This window comes from Mytilus californianus, unplaced genomic scaffold (genome assembly GCF_021869535.1).
Source record: "Mytilus californianus isolate M0D057914Y unplaced genomic scaffold, xbMytCali1.0.p SCAF_5, whole genome shotgun sequence".
NCBI classification, from domain to species: Eukaryota; Metazoa; Mollusca; class Bivalvia; order Mytilida; family Mytilidae; genus Mytilus; species Mytilus californianus.
In genome coordinates, this window is record NW_026262701.1 from 93408017 (window position 1) to 93425180 (window position 17164).

The following is a 17164-nucleotide window of genomic DNA, read 5'->3' on the forward strand; positions in this document are numbered from 1 at the left end:
TTTCTTATTGTTAAGTAGGGTAAAAAAGTATAACAAAAATACCGAACTCCAAGGTAAATTCAAAAAGGTTGTAATTGATATTGTTAATTCACTGAACCATCTGGTATTGTTTTTGTGTTCTGATTGTCACTGTTCATTATTTTCCTGCTCTAGATATAATGAGTAATAATTTTCTCCACTATAATTATCTGGCATGGGGCAGATTCATTTAAGCTAGAACATCTAACCTGGGTCTTGTTTTTATCTACTCTGAAATCTCACCCAGTTGATTTTAAAGTATCCCGCTAACATGTTTAACCCCGCCACATTCTGTATGTATGTGCCTGTCCCAAATCAGGAGCCTGTAATTCAGTGGTTGTCGTTTGTTGCTTTGTTACATATTTGTTTTTTCGTTCATTTTTTTGTACATTAATTAGGCCGTTAGTTTTCTCGTATGAATTGTTTGTCATTTCGGGGCCTTTTATAGCTGACTATGCGGTATTGGCTTTGCTCATTGTTGAAGGCCGTACGGTGACCTATAGTTGTTAATTTCTGTGTCATTTGGTCTCTTGTGAAGAGTTGTCTCATTGGCAATCATACCACATCTTCTTTTTTATACTTTAGAGTCAATTAGTTTTCTTTGATTCAATGACATATTGTTTTGAAATTTTCTGATGTACACTGTTTTCAAGGCAAGAAAACGATAATTCAATCCTTTTACTTTTTTGTTTCTCTTATTCTCTGTAAAATATATATCCTTACACCATCATTATTTCTAAGAAATGTATATTTCTTTTGTATTTTAAACTGATAAATTGTCATGAACTTTATGCTTGGTGTTCATAAATAAAGATATACATCCATGAATAAACTCGATAAATCATATTGATCCATCAATGTGCGATTTCCGTACTCAGATAGAAGTTTTTTTTAAGCATTTATGTCATATTTTTGTTCTGCTGAGTTCGAGAAAACATTCCAATTGCGATATGTAAAAACATGATTTAAAAACTAATATCAATAAAATGATTTTAATAATTTCTATAGATCAAATACTACATATTACCCCACACGTCTAAGATCCCGATAAACTTTAATGCATGTAACACATGTCATTTTTAAGAAAAAAAAACAATGACCCGAGAAAATGTTTATTCATGATTTTTAAACACTCCTCGTTTTGATAAACTGTTTTCCATGAATATATTAAAACTCTCATTTAGAAAAACAAATATAAATCAAATCAAAGGTTCATAATTATGGCATTTTGACATAAATATAAATGAGAAATTTTTGACACTTTAATTATGAACAAATGCCTTAGTGAAATATAGATATAAGAAAAAGTAAAATAACAAAAATACCTAACTCCAAGGAAAATTCAAAACGGAAAGTCCCTTATCAAATGGCAAAATCACAAGCTCAAACACTTCAAACGAATGGAAAATAACTGTTATATTCCTGACTTGGTAAAGGCATTTCCTTATGTAGAAAAAACGTGATACATGAAGTTTAACAGTCGAACTTTTATATAGAATGTAATTGTATATATTTATTTGAGACTATTCAATGGAGTCATAAGTTTAAGACTTCACAAATCTCTTTCAATTATTGCCAACGTTCATATTCTAATTAATAACCTCTTATAATGCTTAAACTGTTACGTATTTTTCAATTGTTTCCAATATGAATATTCTAGGTCATCAAATTTTAATCTATGTTGAACTCTAAAGGCTTAGTACACATTTTGTTTAGGGCCAGCTGAAGTCCGCCTCCGGGTGCGGGTTTTCTCGCTGTGTTGAAGACCCATTGGTGGCCTTCGGCTGTTTTCTGCTCTTTGGTCGGGTTGTGATCTCTTTGACACATTCCCCATTTCCATTCTCAATTTTATTTGTTTGTGTTGCATCTTTAAATACTCAGATAAACTTTGATAAGCTGTCTTCAGAAGGCTCAGAGAGACAAGAAATAAAACCCCAGACATAAAGAGTATACAATAAAAAGTCCTCATCCGAAAATTAGCTACAAAGTTTGAATATGAAATTTGTTTGAGGTCAAAATTGTGAATACAAAAAGATCAAAGAGATATGAGAAATATAACAATAAAAAAAATGTGGCATGATTGCCAATGAAACAACTCTCCACCACAGACCAAATGACGAAGAAAGTTTTTTCAATTCTTCAAATTAAAGCGTACGTCTTATCAGTAAGGACGACACAATTTTGAGAATGTGATTATCATCTGATGCAGTTCTCAGAAATATGTGGTTTCCCTTTTGAACATCAGTAACAGCCATGGTCGATGAAGAGGATTCTTTCACTGTATTGGAACTACTGTATCTGTTTTTCGTTGTCACAGAACTTGCAGCAGTCACCAAAGTACCGACAACTCTATCTTCAACCATGAGTTCGGTTCTTGCGGTCTCGTTAGTGCCAATTGTCCAGAAAGCCATAATTCTTCCAGAGAAAGGTACAATGTATATTCCATCATTCTGGTTATAATGGTTTCCCGGGTTTATCTGTGGTCTGTCAAAAATAACAGTCACCTCATTGCTCACATCTTTCATGCTCTCTGATAATGTAACGTAAAGCACAACTTGGTCTTTTGTAAGGTAATCGCCTGTTAAAGAAACAAACCACATTGTTCAGAAAATAATAGATTTCTTGAATGATCTATATATATAGAGTTATAAGACTGAGTGAACAAGACTTGAACGCAAGGTCGTGTAAAATTTAACCCAAATCACTTTCATCTTATTATCCCGAACTTAAGAAATGTTTAAAAGATTTCTTCAAGTGTTGGCAGAAGAACAAAGTTTGTAACTATAATAACGGTATGGTATGAATATAAGTTTATCAACATATTTCAATAATATTGGTTCTTTGTTGAAGTATAAGAAGTAATTTCTTTCCATACAAGCCAAAACATATAGTAAAAAATCCCATGCTCAGTTGATATGACAAAAATTATATGTGTCAGCAAACAGAAAGTTACTGTATAGCTGATATGAAAATCGGTTGCACAGTTAAATTTATTATAAATTTATTATTCAACTTACATATAATCAAGCCCCAAATAAATATCCAATCATTCCTAAATATAAAAAAGCCAGAGTCATTCGCAACGATTGTTATAAAAAACGGACGGACAAAGTAATACCAGTATACTTACCCATTCAGAGAGTCTAGGGTATAGTTGACCGTAAATAGATCAGAAGCGTTCTATACTGGAACAATTTTAGTGCACCTTTAGCACATATAGATATACTTAAAATTATTAAAACTATAATTTCATTGTTTTACTAATTAACCAGTTGACAACAGAAAAAAGCTTATTGCTCATCAGTTCTCCGTATTTCAGCAAATGCGTTTAGTGTTTAAGGTTTGGAAATTCGGAAATACTACATGACGAGCATAAACAAAGAAACAAATTTTAAATAAATAAAATGTAAACGGTAATAACTGTCCTTTCCTAGATTTAGATATTTCAGTTTTATACGGGAAACTCCACACTAAAATTTACGACAAAAGGGACGATTTTTCGTTCACAATTGTTAATTTTCTTTTTTTTTGGATGGTGATGTTCCTTTGGCACCATCTTACGGTGTTTATATTTCACAACTCGTTCGCTATGCCCATGTCTGTTGTGACGTTTTAAATTTTAATGAACGTAATCTATGTATTACTGGTAAATTATTAAGTCAGGGATTTCGTTACCACAAATTACTTAAAACCTTTACAAAATTCTTCCATAGATATAAAGGTTTGGTTTTTAAGTTTGATTGTACCTGTAGAAAACTTATTTCAAACGTGATATCACATCCTCATTTTTACGGAGATGTTGTTTACCGTGCCCGAAAATTCAGAAACGATCCTGGTAAAAGAGGGACGAAAGATACCAGAGGGACAGTCAAACTCATAGATCGAACACAAACTGACAACGCCATGGCCAAAAATAAAAAGACAAACAGACAAATAATAGTACAGATGACACAACATAGAAAACTAAAGACTAAGCAATACGAACCCCACCAAAAACTTGGGGTGATCTCAGGTGCTCCGGAAGGGTAAGCAGATCCTGCTCCACATGTGGCACCCGTCGTGTTGCTTATGTTATTACAAATCCGGTAAATAGTCTAATTCGGTTTGTCACATTCGTGAAAAGGGAAGGGTATTGTAGTTACGACATAAGGAACATATCCGATATCATCTGTGAAACGATTATTCTATAACTTATCGATCCTTTAAATAGACTTATTCTAAAAGGTTACCAATTCAACACTGTAATTAGATCTTTGAATATTGTTTTTATTGGTATTAATATTGATTTTGTTATCAGTAAATTAAAAGCAAACTAAATATTATTGTTATATACATATGCACTTTCATGGATCTACAATCTGTCGATACCTGTATCTTGGCATTGCACAAGGTCATGTTTTTCTCTGACTGTTTATGACGTCTTTTCACTAAATCCATTGGATGTTGGATGTGTACTTATTGATAATTTAGTCTTAGATGCATGATTTTTTTATCAGTTGTTATTGGCTTTGAACTAGTTGTCAGTAACTGCGAGAACTCTCAGATCTGTACTTAGGGTCTTTTTGTTGTTGGGATGTACAAGTACCCGGCCACGTCCACTCTGTGTTTTTGTTAGATGTATTTCTATTTTATCCATCTGATTAGCTAAGCCTTTTTCAACTGATTTTATAGTTCGTTCTTATGTTGTACTGTTTCACCACTGTCCCAGGTTAGGGGGAGGGTTGGGATCCCGCTAACAGTTTAACCCCGCCATATTCTGTATGTATGTGCCTGTCCCAAATCAGGAGCCTGTAATTCAGTGGTTGTCGTTTGTTGCTATGTTACATATTTGTTTTTCGTTCATTTTTTTGTACATTAATTAGGCCGTTAGTTTTCTCGTTTAAATTGTTTTACATTTGTCACTTCGGGGCCTTTTATAGCTGACTATGCGGTATTGGCTTTGCTCATTGTTGAAGGCCGTACGGTGACCTATAGTTGTTAATTTCTGTGTCATTTGGTCTCTTGTGAAGAGTTGTCTCATTGGCAATCATACCACATCTTCTTTTTTATACTTTAGAGTCAATTAGTTTTCTTTGATTCAATGACATATTGTTTTGAAATTTTCTGATGTACACTGTTTTCAAGGCAAGAAAACGATAATTCAATCCTTTTACTTTTTTGTTTCTCTTATTCTCTGTAAAATATATATCCTTACACCATCATTATTTCTAAGAAATGTATATTTCTTTTGTATTTTAAACTGATAAATTGTCATGAACTTTATGCTTGGTGTTCATAAATAAAGATATACATCCATGAATAAACTCGATAAATCATATTGATCCATCAATGTGCGATTTCCGTACTCAGATAGAAGTTTTTTTTAAGCATTTATGTCATATTTTTGTTCTGCTGAGTTCGAGAAAACATTCCAATTGCGATATGTAAAAACATGATTTAAAAACTAATATCAATAAAATGATTTTAATAATTTCTATAGATCAAATACTACATATTACCCCACACGTCTAAGATCCCGATAAACTTTAATGCATGTAACACATGTCATTTTTAAGAAAAAAAAACAATGACCCGAGAAAATGTTTATTCATGATTTTTAAACACTCCTCGTTTTGATAAACTGTTTTCCATGAATATATTAAAACTCTCATTTAGAAAAACAAATATAAATCAAATCAAAGGTTCATAATTATGGCATTTTGACATAAATATAAATGAGAAATTTTTGACACTTTAATTATGAACAAATGCCTTAGTGAAATATAGATATAAGAAAAAGTAAAATAACAAAAATACCTAACTCCAAGGAAAATTCAAAACGGAAAGTCCCTTATCAAATGGCAAAATCACAAGCTCAAACACTTCAAACGAATGGAAAATAACTGTTATATTCCTGACTTGGTAAAGGCATTTCCTTATGTAGAAAAAACGTGATACATGAAGTTTAACAGTCGAACTTTTATATAGAATGTAATTGTATATATTTATTTGAGACTATTCAATGGAGTCATAAGTTTAAGACTTCACAAATCTCTTTCAATTATTGCCAACGTTCATATTCTAATTAATAACCTCTTATAATGCTTAAACTGTTACGTATTTTTCAATTGTTTCCAATATGAATATTCTAGGTCATCAAATTTTAATCTATGTTGAACTCTAAAGGCTTAGTACACATTTTGTTTAGGGCCAGCTGAAGTCCGCCTCCGGGTGCGGGTTTTCTCGCTGTGTTGAAGACCCATTGGTGGCCTTCGGCTGTTTTCTGCTCTTTGGTCGGGTTGTGATCTCTTTGACACATTCCCCATTTCCATTCTCAATTTTATTTGTTTGTGTTGCATCTTTAAATACTCAGATAAACTTTGATAAGCTGTCTTCAGAAGGCTCAGAGAGACAAGAAATAAAACCCCAGACATAAAGAGTATACAATAAAAAGTCCTCATCCGAAAATTAGCTACAAAGTTTGAATATGAAATTTGTTTGAGGTCAAAATTGTGAATACAAAAAGATCAAAGAGATATGAGAAATATAACAATAAAAAAAATGTGGCATGATTGCCAATGAAACAACTCTCCACCACAGACCAAATGACGAAGAAAGTTTTTTCAATTCTTCAAATTAAAGCGTACGTCTTATCAGTAAGGACGACACAATTTTGAGAATGTGATTATCATCTGATGCAGTTCTCAGAAATATGTGGTTTCCCTTTTGAACATCAGTAACAGCCATGGTCGATGAAGAGGATTCTTTCACTGTATTGGAACTACTGTATCTGTTTTTCGTTGTCACAGAACTTGCAGCAGTCACCAAAGTACCGACAACTCTATCTTCAACCATGAGTTCGGTTCTTGCGGTCTCGTTAGTGCCAATTGTCCAGAAAGCCATAATTCTTCCAGAGAAAGGTACAATGTATATTCCATCATTCTGGTTATAATGGTTTCCCGGGTTTATCTGTGGTCTGTCAAAAATAACAGTCACCTCATTGCTTACATCTTTCATGCTCTCTGATAATGTAACGTAAAGCACAACTTGGTCTTTTGTAAGGTAATCGCCTGTTAAAGAAACAAACCACATTGTTCAGAAAATAATAGATTTCTTGAATGATCTATATATATAGAGTTATAAGACTGAGTGAACAAGACTTGAACGCAAGGTCGTGTAAAATTTAACCCAAATCACTTTCATCTTATTATCCCGAACTTAAGAAATGTTTAAAAGATTTCTTCAAGTGTTGGCAGAAGAACAAAGTTTGTAACTATAATAACGGTATGGTATGAATATAAGTTTATCAACATATTTCAATAATATTGGTTCTTTGTTGAAGTATAAGAAGTAATTTCTTTCCATACAAGCCAAAACATATAGTAAAAAATCCCATGCTCAGTTGATATGACAAAAATTATATGTGTCAGCAAACAGAAAGTTACTGTATAGCTGATATGAAAATCGGTTGCACAGTTAAATTTATTATAAATTTATTATTCAACTTACATATAATCAAGCCCCAAATAAATATCCAATCATTCCTAAATATAAAAAAGCCAGAGTCATTCGCAACGATTGTTATAAAAAACGGACGGACAAAGTAATACCAGTATACTTACCCATTCAGAGAGTCTAGGGTATAGTTGACCGTAAATAGATCAGAAGCGTTCTATACTGGAACAATTTTAGTGCACCTTTAGCACATATAGATATACTTAAAATTATTAAAACTATAATTTCATTGTTTTACTAATTAACCAGTTGACAACAGAAAAAAGCTTATTGCTCATCAGTTCTCCGTATTTCAGCAAATGCGTTTAGTGTTTAAGGTTTGGAAATTCGGAAATACTACATGACGAGCATAAACAAAGAAACAAATTTTAAATAAATAAAATGTAAACGGTAATAACTGTCCTTTCCTAGATTTAGATATTTCAGTTTTATACGGGAAACTCCACACTAAAATTTACGACAAAAGGGACGATTTTTCGTTCACAATTGTTAATTTTCTTTTTTTTTGGATGGTGATGTTCCTTTGGCACCATCTTACGGTGTTTATATTTCACAACTCGTTCGCTATGCCCATGTCTGTTGTGACGTTTTAAATTTTAATGAACGTAATCTATGTATTACTGGTAAATTATTAAGTCAGGGATTTCGTTACCACAAATTACTTAAAACCTTTACAAAATTCTTCCATAGATATAAAGGTTTGGTTTTTAAGTTTGATTGTACCTGTAGAAAACTTATTTCAAACGTGATATCACATCCTCATTTTTACGGAGATGTTGTTTACCGTGCCCGAAAATTCAGAAACGATCCTGGTAAAAGAGGGACGAAAGATACCAGAGGGACAGTCAAACTCATAGATCGAACACAAACTGACAACGCCATGGCCAAAAATAAAAAGACAAACAGACAAATAATAGTACAGATGACACAACATAGAAAACTAAAGACTAAGCAATACGAACCCCACCAAAAACTTGGGGTAATCTCAGGTGCTCCGGAAGGGTAAGCAGATCCTGCTCCACATGTGGCACCCGTCGTGTTGCTTATGTTATTACAAATCCGGTAAATAGTCTAATTCGGTTTGTCACATTCGTGAAAAGGGAAGGGTATTGTAGTTACGACATAAGGAACATATCCGATATCATCTGTGAAACGATTATTCTATAACTTATCGATCCTTTAAATAAACTTATTCTAAAAGGTTACCAATTCAACACTGTAATTAGATCTTTGAATATTGTTTTTATTGGTATTAATATTGATTTTGTTATCAGTAAATTAAAAGCAAACTAAATATTATTGTTATATACATATGCACTTTCATGGATCTACAATCTGTCGATACCTGTATCTTGGCATTGCACAAGGTCATGTTTTTCTCTGACTGTTTATGACGTCTTTTCACTAAATCCATTGGATGTTGGATGTGTACTTATTGATAATTTAGTCTTAGATGCATGATTTTTTTATCAGTTGTTATTGGCTTTGAACTAGTTGTCAGTAACTGCGAGAACTCTCAGATCTGTACTTAGGGTCTTTTTGTTGTTGGGATGTACAAGTACCCGGCCACGTCCACTCTGTGTTTTTGTTAGATGTATTTCTATTTTATCCATCTGATTAGCTAAGCCTTTTTCAACTGATTTTATAGTTCGTTCTTATGTTGTACTGTTTCACCACTGTCCCAGGTTAGGGGGAGGGTTGGGATCCCGCTAACAGTTTAACCCCGCCATATTCTGTATGTATGTGCCTGTCCCAAATCAGGAGCCTGTAATTCAGTGGTTGTCGTTTGTTGCTATGTTACATATTTGTTTTTCGTTCATTTTTTTGTACATTAATTAGGCCGTTAGTTTTCTCGTTTAAATTGTTTTACATTTGTCACTTCGGGGCCTTTTATAGCTGACTATGCGGTATTGGCTTTGCTCATTGTTGAAGGCCGTACGGTGACCTATAGTTGTTAATTTCTGTGTCATTTGGTCTCTTGTGAAGAGTTGTCTCATTGGCAATCATCCCACATCTTCTTTTTTATATTAGAAAAATATTTGTTATACTTACTTAAATTTTTCAATTTATTTTCTAAATCTGTAACATGTTTTACAAGGTCGGCAATGTTACTGTCTTCTGTATCATTTCCAATGGCTTTACAATCACTCAACAAAAAAATGCACACAAAAATAATAAAAATTTGAAACATACTGCTCGTTAGTACGTGCTAGTGGTAATGCTCCTAAAACAAATGGTCGAAGAAGTATATATGTTTGAGTTAATTTTTCCTCAAGAGAAAAAGGAAACATAATTGTAGTGTTTCCGTTTACACTCAATTGTGCAACAATCTATATTCCCGTCTTGTTTTGTACTTTTAATCATTGGAAATTATCAGACAACCTAAAAGACATCATGTAGTACAGACAATAACAAGTTAAAACGGATATCATATCATAAATAAATGCACAAAACACTTGTACCAGGTCAGTTTTTGTTACTTAGGTAATAAGGTCATAATGTCAGATCCTTGATAAGTTAAAATTTTTGAAAACTTACAGATTTGGATTGTATTTTTTTATCTGTATTATAATCACACTACTTTCTGTATACATATCACAAGTTACAATTACACAATATGAAATATTGATATCAATTACTGTATTTTTCTGAAAAGAAAGATATTCAAATTGATGATTTACAATAACATATTATAATGTCCTATTATCAACTAAATGTATACACAGACTTGAAATAATTTAGAGAAAGATATTTTTGAAAGTCATTTGTCCTGCTTGATGACCGTATTTTGACCTCTATATTTTTTTCGGTGTTAAATCTGGTTTTGGCACTACTCATTGACACATACCTCAAATATTCATTTGTTCAATTTATTTAAAAACTAACCTTTCTATTCTTTTATTATTCAATTGAATGTTCTTTCATTGTCTTTCATTCCTTTACCAGTTGTTAAGTTTTCTTTAGTATTCAATTAAATTACTCCATCATTCTTGACTTGCGAATGCGTACACACTGTATACTTTACGTACGTTTGGACGATTAATGCATTTGTAATGGGCGCCGGGACATGGTTCAAACTTGATTATCCCTGTTTAACAGAATAAATCTCAATTAAAAAATAGCTTAACATCTTGAATCTATTATATTATGCATGCAAACTACAACAAAACCTCTTTTCACGAAACGATCTTACGATAAAAATTTATCATACAATACACTGAAATGTGAACGACTTATTTTTTCTAGTAGGATGTTTTGGTGGTAAATGTTCTAAAATAAAATAATACCAATTGTGTTTGTTAATAAGAGTTTCTGTAAAAATATATACAAGCAACACAAATTGGATGTTTGATAATATTTGTAACATTTAAATACAAAACATGCCAAGTTTTGCCCTCTTTGCTTAAAACTGGTGTGACTAAACTCATAATTATATTGTTTTCCCTTGAATTACTTATTACATATAAAATTACAAACAAGTATATTGATAATGTTCTTCCAATTATCAATCCAAACTTTTCTGATAAGGTCCCATTAATATATCCTTCTGAACTAGAGATGAACAAAACCAACACAACGGGTGCCAAATGTGAAGCAGGATACGATTACCCTTCCAGAGCACATGAGATCGCTCCAGGTTTTTGTTGAATTCGTGTTGCTCAATATTTAGACAGGTTTCGATGTTGTGTTTTGTGTACTGTTGTTTGTTTTTTCGTCGTTTTCCGTTTTTTGCCATGAATTTTTAGTTTCAATATCCCTTTAATATCTTTCGCCTCTCTTATTCAGCTTATGAATATATTAAAACTCTCATTTAGAAAAAAAACCTGCAAATCAAATCAAAGGTTAACAATTAATGACATTTTGACACAAATATAATGAGAACTATACTATTTGACACTTTAATTATGAACAAAAACCGTAGTGAAATATAAATATTAGAAAAAAGTAAAATAACAAACATACCTAACTCCAAGGAAATTTCATAACGGAAAGCCCTATATCAAATGGCAAAATCATAAGCTCAAACACATCGAATGAATGGAAAATAACTGTCATATTCTGACTTGGTACAGGAATTTTCTTATATAGAAAACAACGTAATACATGAAATGTTTTCCGTTCGTTTGATGTGTTTGATGTGTTTGATTTTACCATTTGATAAGGGACTTTCCGTTTTGAATTTTCCTTGGAATTCGGTATTTTTGTTATTTTACTTTCTAACAGTCGAACTTTTATATAAAATGTATTCGTATATATTCATTTTAGACTATTCAATGGAGACATAAGTTTAAGACTTCACAAATCTGTTTCAAACATTGCCAACGTTCATATTCTAAATAATAACCTCTTACAGTGCTTAAACTGTTACGTAATTTTTCAAGTTTTTGTAATATGAATATTCTTAGGTCATGACATTCTAATCAATGTTGAACTCCAAAAGCCTTTGTTTGTGGTGCATCTTTAAAAACTCAGATAAACTTTGATAAGCTGTCTTCAGAAGCTTAGAGAGAAAAGAAATAAATCCCCAGAGATAGAGTACATACAATAAAAAGTTCTCATCCGAAGAATAGATACAAACGTTTGAATATGAAATTGGTCTGAGGCCAAAATTGTGAATACAAACAGATCAAAGAGATATGAGGAATATAAAGATAAAAACATGTGGCATGATTGTCAATAATACAACCCTCAACCACAGACCAAATGGCGTAGAAAGTGTTTTTGTTTCTTCTATTCTTCAACTTAAAGCGTACGTCTTATTAGTAAGTACTTCACAGTTTTGAGAATGTGATTATCATCTGATGCAGTTTTCAGAAATATTTGGTTTCCTTTGTGAACATCAGTAATAGCCATGGTTGATAATGAAGATTCTTTCATTGTATTGGAACTGCCGTAAATGTTTCTGGATTTCACATAACTTGCAGCAGTCACCAAAGTACCAACAACTCTATCTTCAATCATGAGTTCGGTTCTTACGGTCTAGTTAGTGCCAATTGTGCAGAAACCCATAATTCTTCCAGAGAGAGGTGCAATGTAAAATCCCATGCTCAATGGATATGATAAAAAATATATGTATCAGCGAACATGAAGTTACTGTATAGCTGATATGAAAATCGGTTGCACAGTTAAACTTATTATAAATTTATAATTCACCTTACATATAATCAAGCCCCAAATAAAAGTTTAATCATTTCTAAATATATAAAACCAGAGTAATTTGCAACGATTGTTATCAAAGACCGACAGTCAAAGTGATACCAGTATACTTACCCACTCAGAGAGTCTAAGGTATAATAACCGTAAATAGAACAGAAGGGTTCTATACTAAAACAATTTAAGCACTTATGGATATTCTTGAATTAATTACAGTTGTATATAACATTATTTTACTCATTAACTAGTTTACAACAGGAAAAAAGGCTTATTACTCATCAATTTTCCGTATTTCAGCAAATGCACTTTTAAGTTTTGGAAATACGGAAATACTACATGACGAGCATGAACCAAATCAACAAACAGTAGAAAATATTTGTTGCACTTACTTACATTTCTGAATTTATCTTCTAAATCTTCAACTTGTTTGACAAGTTCTGCAATGTCAATTGTGGCTTCTTTATCATTTCCACTTGCTTTACAACCAGTCAACAAAAAAATTGCTGACAAGAATAATGGAAATATGAAACAGACTTCTCGTCAGTACGGGCTAGTTGTAATGCTCATCAACAAAAATGATCGAAGAACTATATATTTTGAGGGAAAGGGAACATATGTGTTTAAACTTAATCGTGCAACAGTTGTCGCAATTTGTATTTCCGTTTTGTTTTGTATCTTTGGTTATGGGAAATTTGCAGACATCCTAATATACATCATATGATACAGACAATAACAAGTGAAAATGTGTATCAATATCAATAACAATAAATGCGTAAAACACTTGTAGCAGGAGCAAATGATCTATGACAGTGTTTGTTACTTAGGTATTGAGGTCGTGATGTCAAATCATTTAGTCTTGTTGAATCTATGCAAAACATTCAAAGGCTCTTAACAATTTATAGATAGATATATTGGAAGTACATTTGTTCTGCTTGGAGACCGTATTTTGACCTCTAGATGTCTTTCGGTGTTAACGTGGGTTTTGATACTACTCATAGACGCATACCTCAGTATCCATTTGTTCAATTTATTTAAAAACTCACCTTTCAATTCTTTTATTATTCAATTGAAGGTTTCTGGACTTGCGAATGTGTACATAATGTATAGCTAAAGTATGTGTCGGACGAATAATGCATTTGTAATGGGCGATGGGACATGGTTCAAACTGTATTATCCCCCGTTTAACAGAATAAATCTCAATAGACAAACAACTGAACATCTCATTAATATATTATGTTTGCAAAATACGGCAATATTTAGGTATATTTCCAACAATAAATCAAACGAAGGGAAATAAAAATATATTTAATTAAAAACAAGTGACAATACAAAGTTGACAGAAGTATTTAAAAAATATTGTAGGTAATGACATGTTGATTAAGCGCATACAACACAGTTAGGATTGCACGGTGATTTTTGACGAAAATGTCCATACAAGCTATTTTTCCTCTTGTCAATTAAAATCTATATAAAAAAATATATTCTCATGTGCTTTCTTTTAGAGATAATTGGGTCGAAATTTACAAAGTTTCTGTTTCTTGGACATTTTTATCTTTTGGACAGACATACCTAACTTTATTGTTTCAAAAGATAAACACAAGCAGATTTATGTAAATGCATTTAGAATATCTTATTCACATAGGTAGACTCTAGATTTGTTCAGCAATTCATTGAAAAGAATACATTTTTATTAGACTGTCATGATACTAGAAAAAAAGCGTTTTTAAGCTAATTATTAAAATCAGTCGAAAAATGCATTCCTCATATGTCACAGGTTGAGGTTGCAAAAAAAACGTGATACGTTAGCGACATCATTTAATCAATGTTGACCTCTGAATGCTTTTTTTTGGTCTACGTTTTTAAAAACTACTAACTAGGTTTTGAACTTAACACTATGATAAGCCGTCTACAGTAGGTGTAGAAAGAAAAGCAAGCAAAAATGGACATAAAAACATTTCAATAAAATCTCATCGAAAGAATAGTTCAAACGTTTGAGGATGAAATTGGTTTGAAGCCAAATTGTTATACCAATTGCTCCAACGTAAATGCAAAAAGTATGACTCATTTTTTTTTAACTTAAAGCGTACGTCTTATCAGTAAAGATGAAACAGTTTTGATAATGTGGTTATCATCTGATGCAGTTCTCAGAAATATGTGGTTTCCCTTTTGAACATCAGTAACAGCCACGGTGGAAGATGAGGATTCTTTCACTGTATTGGAACTACCGTATCTGTTTTGGGTGGTCACAGAACTTGCAGTAGTTATCAAAGTACCGACAACTCTATCTTCAACCAGGAGTTCCGTTCTTGCAGTCTCATTAGTGCCAATTGTCCAGAAAACCATGACTTGTCCAGAGAAAGGTGCAATGTATATTCCATCATTCTGATTATAATGAGTTCCGGGATTTATCTGGGGTCTGTCAAAAATAACAGTCACTTCATTGCTCACATCTTTCATGCTCTCTGATAATGTGACGTAAAGCAAAACTTGGTCTTTTGTAAGGTTATCGCCTGTTAAGAAAATCACATTGTTAAGAAATATTCTCTAATTTTCTTCTAATTATCCCTAGCTTAAGTAATGTATAAAACATTTCTTCGAGTGTTAGAAGAAAAACAAAGGTTTGTACTTATAATAATGGTATGGTATGAATATAAATTTATCGCAAACACATTTTAATTATCAATGGCTCTTCATTAATGTAGACGAAGTCATTCCTTTCCATACAAGCCAAGAAATATAAAACAAAAATCGAATGCGCAGTGGATATGATAACAAATCTATGTATCAGCAAACTATGATTTACTGTAAAGCTGATATGAAAATCAGTTGCACAGTTCAACTTAATATAATCAAACCCTAAATAAATATCTTATCATTCCTCAATAAAAATTTGCAACGATTGCAACGATCGGACAAAGTGATACCAATACACGACCCACTCAGAGAGTTTAGGGTATAAATAACCGTAAATTGATCAGACGCCTTCTATACTGGAACAATTATACCTCACCTTAATCACTTATAGATATCTTTGCCTTTATTACAACTGTATAGTTTATTGTTTTACTTATAAACAAGTTTACAACAGAAAAAGCTTATTATTATCAATGTTTCGTATTTCAGCAATTACATTTAGAGTTTAAGGTTTGGAAATACGGAAATACTACATGACGAGCATAAACCAAATGAACAACAGGATATAAATTTGTTATACTTACTTAAATTTATCAATTTATTTTCTAAATCTTCAACTTGTTTTACAAGGTCTGAAATGTCACTGGCTTCTGTATCATTACCAATGGTTTTACAATCAGTCAACAACAAAATGCTGACAAAAATAACGGAAATTTGAAACATACTGCTCGTTAGTACGTACTAGTTGTAATTCTCCTCAACAAATAAAGGCAACAGTGGTATACCGGTGTTCAAAAGTCATAAATCGATTGAGAGAAAACAAATCCGGGTCACATAAATGTAGTGTTTCCGTTTAGACTTAATTGTTCAACAATTTTCACAATTTAATGTCCGTTTCGTTTTGTATCTTCTTTCATGGGAAAATTTTCAGACAACCTAATAGACATCATGTGGAACAGACAAAAACAAGTGTTAGTTTTTTTAGTTTTAATTGTTTTACATTTGTCATTTCGGGGCATTTTATTGCTGACTATGCTGTATGAGTTAATCTCATTGATGAAGACTGTACGATGACCTATAGTTGTTTGTGTATTTTATTATGTATGCAAAATACGGCACTACCTCTTTTCACAAAACGATCATACGATAAAAAATGACCATAAGGTACACTAAATGCTAATGACTCTAGAAGAATTTGAAATTGTTAAATTTCCTGTACCATCTCTTCTTTTCATTGTTTTCTGCTTGTCACGGTCAAAAAATTGTGCTGCTCTAGATATAATGGAGTATAAACTAAAATTATCTCGCTCCTTTTGGAAATCATCCGATTCCCTGAGTTTTTGTTTGTAACCTTGGTTTATCTTCTTAATCGATTTATGAGATTTGAACATCGATAAACTACTGTTGCCTGAATTAACTGGCATGATGCATTATCATTTAAGCGAAAACTCTCAACTTGAACCTTTAATGATTTTTATCTGCTCTTTTATTTTACAAAATTAATTTAACAATGCACCGATTAAGTCAATTTGTTTTCTTTGATTCAATGACGTTCCGTTTTGAAAGATTCTGATGCACAACGATTTTAGAAAGAAAATATAATTTTTCAACCCTTTTACGTTTTTGTTTCGTTTATCATTTGTAAGAACTGTATTCTTGCACAATCATTATTTTTAAGAAACATATAAGTTGACTGTTAAATTGGCATTATTTTTAATCTGGATGTACATAGATATATATCACGAATACACTGGACAAATTATATTTATCACTCAATGTGCAAATTCCGTAAAAAGTTATATATTGTTCTGTTGTGTTGGGGGAAACATTCCGATTGCACTATGGAAAAAAAATGTTTTGGAAA

The 17164-nt window shown here is 32.1% G+C and overlaps 2 long non-coding RNA genes across 2 annotated transcripts; both read right to left on the reverse strand.

The window, feature by feature from the left end:
* Nucleotides 1-994: 994 nt before the first annotated feature.
* On the reverse strand, nucleotides 995-9730 carry LOC127700249 (uncharacterized). Its single transcript, XR_007981512.1, has 2 exons — nucleotides 9565-9730; nucleotides 995-2596 (listed from the first exon to the last, which is right to left on the reverse strand). It is a non-coding gene; the product is annotated as an uncharacterized LOC127700249 (long non-coding RNA).
* A 4226-nt stretch (nucleotides 9731-13956) lies between these two features.
* Nucleotides 13957-16124, reverse strand: LOC127700248 (uncharacterized). The gene is made up of 2 exons (XR_007981511.1): nucleotides 15885-16124; nucleotides 13957-15176 (listed from the first exon to the last, which is right to left on the reverse strand). It is a non-coding gene; the product is annotated as an uncharacterized LOC127700248 (long non-coding RNA).
* Between the last annotated feature and the right edge of the window lie 1040 nt (nucleotides 16125-17164).